We start from the raw sequence: 7752 nt of genomic DNA, 5'->3' as shown, positions 1-7752 counted from the left end.
TGAGGATAAAGCGGGTTCAGAAAATGAATGAATGTTCGCATAGAGGGGCATTATTTCATGAGTAACTTGTTTTCAGGGAGAGATTTAGAGACATTTTGCCTTGGATGAATCTTATCCAGAACAATTTATTTTTACATAATGAAAACCCTTGAATGGGCAAGTAAAATATGTTCAGTTTTGTTAAATGCACACTTATTGATGTTTATTTCTTTCACTTCTTATATTCTTACGTCCCGGCCTAGGGGTTAACCAAGACGTACATAATGTGCTCTCTTTGTCCTCTTCCAATTCCCAATCACAGCATCAGAACTACAGTCCAATTTATTTATTTTTAAACAACTCAAAGGGGTCGGGGAGGGCTCAGCTAAAACAACAAACAAAAAGGAAAAAGTCTTCACAGACAAACTAAATTTCTTATCACCCAAAACTAAATTCAGGAAATAAAATACAATAACTAGCTTAAACTCCATAAACCAAAAACAGGATAAAAATGTGAAGAGAAAAGAGCCACCCTCCCCTACCCGAAAATTAGGACTGTTTTACTAAACAACTATGTACAACGATTTACAATGTACAAACTATTACACACACAAATGTACAACATCACTGTTGGCGACCAAAACGAAACACACAGGATCTCTGTTTGGAGCTGGCAGAGAGAGAGAGAGAGAGAGAGAGAGAGAGAGAGAGAGAGAGAGAGAGAGAGAGAGAGAGAGAGAGAGAGAGAGAGAGAGAGAGAGAGAGAGAGAGAGAGAGAGAGAGAGAGAAGATAAAAGTGATAAAGTGACAACATTAGTAATATTCTTAACAACAATATATATCATATATGGAGCAACAGACCTTTGCTCTTCCTCAGCCTAATATTGTCCGTTGGCGACCAAAACGAAACACACAGGATTTCTGTTTGGAGCTGGCAGAGAGAGAGAGAGAGAGAGAGAGAGAGAGAGAGAGAGAGAGAGAGAGAGAGAGAGAGGGTTAGGGTTAGGGTTAGGGTTAGGGTTAGAGAGAGAGAGAGAGAGAGAGAGAGAGAGAGAGAGAGGGTTAGGGTTAGGGTTAGGGTTAGAGAGAGAGAGAGAGAGAGAGAGAGAGAGAGAGAGAGAGAGAGAGAGAGAGAGAGAGAGCTTCTGCATCCAGGACTGTTTTTAAATGCTGGTTCATCTGGCACCACCAATCAGCAGCAAAAGAAACATACAGCACCCCTATAGGACTGGGGGGGAAATACAACACGACATCAGAATACATACAAATTATGACCCTGGGTCATAACAATATCAATAGTATTTGTCTGGTACATGTAGTACAAAAGCTTATTGTAATTCTGTTTTAATAGAGTGTTTTAATATGTATATTCAGATGTCTATATATTTAGAGCTTTATACAGGGTGTCCCATAAGTCTCCATACATAGGAGACATAATACATTCCATACATATATGGTTCTAACATGTATTTCTTTATATTTCTTCTTTATAGTTCTTCAGCAGTGGGGGACACGCATTGAAATGTGTTCCCGACAAAATGGCAGTCATATAGAGCATATTATATAAATAAAAATGGTTTATGTCAAGAAACGTTTATTTTTCCTATGTATGGAGACTTATGGGACACCCTGTATATATGTGTGTGTGTGTGTGTGTGTGTGTGTATGTGTGTATGTGTGTGGAGCAAGGTTATTATCGTTAACAAAAACTAAAGAAATGACGAAAACTATAATTGAAAAAACATTTTCGTTAACTGAAATAAATAAAAACTATTATTAAATGAAAAAAAACAACAACTAACTAAAACAGATAAAAATTACAGATAAAATTCGCTTCGTTTTCATCTTTGTCTATGTCGGATTAATACAAAAGTGATTTATTTCACTTGAGCAATTTTAGCTAGCGGCACCATACGACACTTGACGGTCTGTCACTTGTGGTTTCCAGTCGTTTTCTGGTCCCCACTCTACCTGGAAACATGGAGACTAAAGTTGGGAGAAAGCAGCAGAGTCCTGTCTGGGATTTATTTGAATACAACGGAGAAGAAGAGAAAAGATACGACAAAACTAAAGTTAATACTAAAACTAAGCATTTAGGAAAAAAAAAGAAAACTAATAAAAACTAGTAAACCTGCTCTAAAAACTAATTAAAACTAACTGAATTAGAGAAAAAAAGTCAAAAGTAAATAAAACTAAACTATAATGAAAAATCCTAAACTATTATGACCTTGGTGTGGAGCAACTGTAATACACAGTTTCCTCTGGGATTAATAATACATTCTACATCTGAATCTGTCATAACAATGGGAAACTTTATTGATCCAGGCTGACAAATAAAACTTTTTTTTTAACCTTTTAACCTTCTGACTTGGTAAATGCCAGGTCAGGTACAAAGTATTGATTATATTTTTGCTCTTGGACACTGAAGAAGGAGAGAGACTTGAGCATGACTCCTCCATATGAAGGACAGTCAACCCATCCGGCCATTATTCCACAGTCACAGACATAAAGACACTCTGCACAGCCTTTTACTGTGACAAAACAAAGTACCCAGGTATGACTCATCCTGTGCTGCTTGGAGTTCAAGGACCCTGCGATGACAGCATTTATGGCTCCGACACAGACACGCTATAGCATTAACTGTGCAGACACTGTAGATGAACGCCTCTGTGTGTGTTTCTGTGCACATCTGCTGAGTGTCTAGAGACAGTCACGCTGTTTGCATCACCTCAGCCAACCCAAACATTTCCACAGCTGCTGTTTTAAACTAAGACCCCTCATTCTGTTTTCCACACAGCCGTGCATCTGTCTGAGACTGAGCTCAAATCGAGAAAGATTTGTAAGTAACAGTGCAGATAATGATGTTACTTTGTGTGCAGTGCAGATAAACATACATGTTTACTTCTCCATTCAAAGCTGTACAGAGGTTAAAGCCACATCCTTCATCTGCTTTCACAATGAAAAACTGCATGTAGCCTGATCCTGGACGGCTAAAACCTATACGTCACACACTGACATTATGTCTCTGTCCAACCTTTAACCCTATATTGCGCATGTGACTATTTTTGATCATTTCTGCAAACATTAAATATCCCATCCCATCATGCCTCACTGGGGTCAAGTAGCATGTTGGTTTTTATAACATTATACAGTGATTCAGAGAGATTTTATAGACATTTTGAAGCTGTAAATAGTGAATATGAGTGATTTTAGTCAGTTTATGACCTTAAAACAGTTGTTTTATTGCGTGTTTACTTTTTAGCAAGTGCTGCTTGAACGTTTTATGGCAAGAGAAGGGAGACTGTTGTCACGCCAAACAATGAGGAGGTAGATGACGATGTCCAATAACACAGTGAGGTTGAAATTTAGAATTTCAGAGTGTTTCAGTGAGTGCCCTATAAAGGGTTAACATGTCCAGATATTAACCCTTTAAACCCTATGCCTAAAATCATCTGTCTGGACTTTTTTTTTTCTTATTTTTTCTTATTTTGGCTATAAAAAGGGTAGAAAATATGCTGAGTAATTTTGCCCATTTTTCCCGAGCACGTAGAACTTTCAAAATCTAGCAGTCATTTACAATTTACTGCATGTTATAATTCTGCTTCTTCTGTAGCTCCTGGTACAGATGTGAGTGAAATTACCATAACGACCCAATACAGCCTATAAACTGCAACACCTCAGGTTTCAGACACTGTTGGAATTTTTCCAAATTGCACAAACAGTGAAAGAGTTACAGCCATCCAAACTGTAGATACGTACGGTGTGTCAGCGATGACACGTCAGGTTTTAAAGAGTAAAGCACACACACACACACACATATACAGGTTTATGTGGTTTAGCCAGACAATTTCTCCAAATAGGCCCGGTGGTGGTTTAGGTGGACTACCCTTTCCCAGGGTCCTAGAGCTATAGGAGTTGCATTGAAACACTTTAAAAATTCTGAAAAAAATTTAGGTCACTTTAGCTTTCAGATACACCCTACAGAACTCGATACACACCACCCTAACTTTATTGTGGTTTAGGCAGACATTTCTCTTTTTGACAAATATGTGGTTTACACGGACTAAAAAAAACCCTATCAGGACTTTAAAGGGACAATGATGTCATTTGTCAATCACCCCTCATTAACATAAACACACAATAACCTGACAAACATTATCAGGACTTTAAAGGGACAATGATGTCATTTTTAAATCACCCTTTATTAACATATAAAAACACACTGACCTGACGGCACCATGCATTAAAGGAACAGGACATTTATATTTATTTATGTACTATATAGATCTAAAACATCAGTAAAATGCAGTGGTGACACTGACCAACAGCCTAATACAGCAAAAAAAAAAAACACAAGGGCCTTTTTAATTCCTTTTAACTCAAACATTTTATTACCTCCAGTATTTACGGATGACTTTACATTTCTGCTGCTTCACAGCAAAACCGAGCAGCATTCTGCTATACAAACATAAGACTTCGTAACATGACAAAACAAAATAACAACTTCAAATGGCTCCATACAGTTGGTTTGGACTAATCTATCTCCAAGTGTTAAAAATAACACAAAAGGCTGACAGCGAATTTAAAGCTTTTTTTTCTCTGACTGCCCCTTTGCAGCTATTCCTCAGTTTCTAACAAAGTCCCTAATATTTTGCACTGTTCTTTGTGCTAGCACAGGGCCTTCTACCAGCTTGCATTGACTACATTCATTTTTGGTGGCCAGTTTTCCTTTTTGAATGTGATCTCTGAAATGTCGCAATACTGCAGCAACCTCAGCCTTCAACCACACTTTCTTTGGCACTCTTCTATGCTGGTCTTCACAAGCATCTTGTCCTAGAAGATATGCAAAATAGAAAAATAAATAACACACAAACCAAAAAAAATTGTGTTAGTTTGAGTCAATAAACTTAAGTTAAACTATTGCTAAGGCTGACAAGAAATTGTCTCCTTGAGGAAACAATAATTCAGTTAAGGTTTCCAACTGATTGCTCACTTGATGTGATTCTGACAACTAGACAGGTTTTTTTTTTTTTTTGCATTACATCAAAAATCTCCAATAACACAGTAGTAGTAGTGCTAAATTACTGATATGCATCACATTAATTATCATTGCTTATTCATAGACAAGGAAATTTAAGCTTGAGAGTTTTGTGCATCACTGCTCTTATCTGTCCTGGGTTCACCAACACTGGTCTGAACCTGGGACACTGATAAGTAACTGCAACACCCAGGCTTGAAAGTTACAACACCAGCAAGATAAACAAGATGAACTCAGAATGCCTGATTCGTATAAAAAGAAAAAAAGTTAGTGTATAGTGATGTGTGTCAAACCTGTGGTCGTGATCTATCTGTAGTAGTGAACCAAACTGAAGCAAAGTGAAGACAACGCACAAATACCAAAAACTGAAATTCCTTGAATGACACTTCAGCCCTTCTCCAAAAGAGAACAAACCCCATAATAGCCAATGCTAAAATGCCCCACTTTACAACAGAAATAAAAATGTTCACAGCCTGGAAAAAAAAAATTTGTTTTGATCTCTATAGCTAATTTCCCTGCCCATGACAACGATACGGCGTTTAATTTTCACAAAAAATTTCACAATTCACTTTTTGCTTTATAGTCAACTTGGCTTACCTTCAGAGGGAGGAGCAGTCTCAGTTACTGTAGATGACACTGACAATACAGACCCTGCTGAACAGATAATTTGACAAGAGTATTTTTTTTGCACGGAAAATAACAAATTTTATTGACAGAAACAAATATAATGTGAGGTAGCTTACCAAAATCTTCCATGTTATGAACTTGCTCTTTGATTGTAGCGTCAGTATCCATAGGCTCCACAGTTCCACATTCTGTTGCTGTGACTGCCGTGCTGCAGTCATCAGATTCGCTTGCACTGGCTTCAGTGTCACTGAACACAATCTCATCTGGCAAGAGGCGTAAGTGAAACTCATATGAATAGATGGACATAAAAACAACTGAAAATGTGCAAAATAAATGAATTAACACAGCCACAGTAAAGTAAAAATTTTAAACTAGCCTGCTCTGAGATGCAGCAGGGATGTTTATATCAGGGGTGTAACGATACACGTATTTGTATTGAACTGTTTGGTACATAGCTTTCAGTCTGGTACACATTACAAACCAAATGTTACATTAAACAAATCTTATAATATATGGAAAACAAAATATATAGCTCAAAGTGTATTTAAAATGAAGTTCTCACTGCACTCAACCTGCCAAACCACAACCAAAACACTATACCATGTTACTCCAGTAAGACACACTGGGATGTAGCTTTGCTAAGCTACTGCCAGCTAGCCGCAAGATAGTTAGTAACACTATTACCAGGCCAGAACAAGATCCTCTGATAACCTACAGATCTGGTGTTTGGTGCCACATCAGTGTCAGTTTTGTTGTAAATTATGAGGCCGATGGTGAGAGTGGTGGATAAAAACATTCCGAACTGAAGAACGAACCACTGCAAGGCTACAGACTTTCCTTAGTGGCTAACCTAGTATGAGCTGCTGCATGGTGAACGACTCATGTCAGGAGTCGGACCTAGAGCACACACGCATCCTGAACCAGGAAATGAAACCCACTTTGGGTGACAGCTTCTCGTTCAGCAGCTGACAGCACTGAACATTATCCCAAAGCAGCAGTGTGTAGTAAATGCCAGCGCACCAATTTGGCCAGAACGACAGAGAGGTACGTTAGTGATGGCTGTTCAGCTTGTGTTTATATGATTGTAGCATTAAACACAGATGTTAATTCATGTATTTATCAGACTAAAAGAGCTCAGAGAGCTCAGGTGGGCAATAGAAACGACAAAAGAAAAAAGGAGGCCAAATTACATTTTTTAAATGTAAATAATAAAGTCAAGGACATTTCTGTTTGGCTGCACCGAAAACATACCAAACGGTGACACCACTGAATCATACTGAACCAGCCCGTGAACTGTGTGGACCGTTATACCCTAGATCAGGGCTCTCAAACTCATTTACTTTCAGATGCCACGTTCAGCCCAATTTCATCTCAAGTGGGTCAGTCCAGTAAAATAACTGCATAATAACTTATAAATAATGACACCTCAAAATTTTTGTCTTTGTTTTAGTACAAAAAAACCCAATTCAATTGTGAAAATACTTTTATAAACTATCCAAACAAAAAAGAAGTAAAGAACCTGAAAAAACTGAAATTTCTTGAGAAAAATAAGTGCAATTTTAACAATATTCTGCCTCAACTTATCATTTACACATGTGCATTGTGGATCGGATCTACAAAGACACTGTTGTTCATCCATCAGTCTTAATGATGACCTTGACTTCAGTTTTGTGGGTCCTGGAGTGGCTTGTCAGCCCTGTTTTTGCCCTGAAGTATCTGCCACAAAGACCTGTCGACTTTGAGATGAGGGAAACTGAAGTGTAAAAATGCTAACTAATTTCCTGGTTTTAGGATTTATTTCTGTGGCACTATCCTTCACAGACATGTTACACTCTCTGGTGTGATCTTTGTGGAGTAGGACTGATACTGCAGCACGATCACTTTGCCCTAAAAATGAAACAATATCAATTTATAAAACAATATAAAAGCAGTTACTCTCTCTCTCTCACCACCCAGTGCAAATATGAATCACCTCAAAATAATACTCACAACAGAGACTTCAAAAGGACAGAAACGTTTAAATTGCCTTAACCACATGTAATAGGCTAAATGCACTAAAGTGCAAAAGCAACAAATTTACCCCTGTAACTTGCTAACAAAACCATTGC

The 7752-nt window shown here is 37.8% G+C and overlaps 1 long non-coding RNA gene across 1 annotated transcript; it reads left to right on the top strand.

Annotated features, from left to right (window-relative positions):
- The first annotated feature begins 398 nt into the window (after nt 1-398).
- On the top strand, nt 399-2874 carry LOC115434687 (uncharacterized). The gene is made up of 3 exons (XR_003937578.1): nt 399-554; nt 1279-1283; nt 2864-2874. It is a non-coding gene; the product is annotated as an uncharacterized LOC115434687 (long non-coding RNA).
- The last annotated feature ends 4878 nt before the right edge of the window (nt 2875-7752 follow it).

The sequence above is a fragment of the Sphaeramia orbicularis genome, chromosome 15, assembly GCF_902148855.1.
Source record: "Sphaeramia orbicularis chromosome 15, fSphaOr1.1, whole genome shotgun sequence".
NCBI classification, from domain to species: Eukaryota; Metazoa; Chordata; class Actinopteri; order Kurtiformes; family Apogonidae; genus Sphaeramia; species Sphaeramia orbicularis.
The sequence above is the reverse complement of the archived record's forward strand: the minus strand, read 5'-3'. Positions and strand labels throughout refer to the sequence as shown.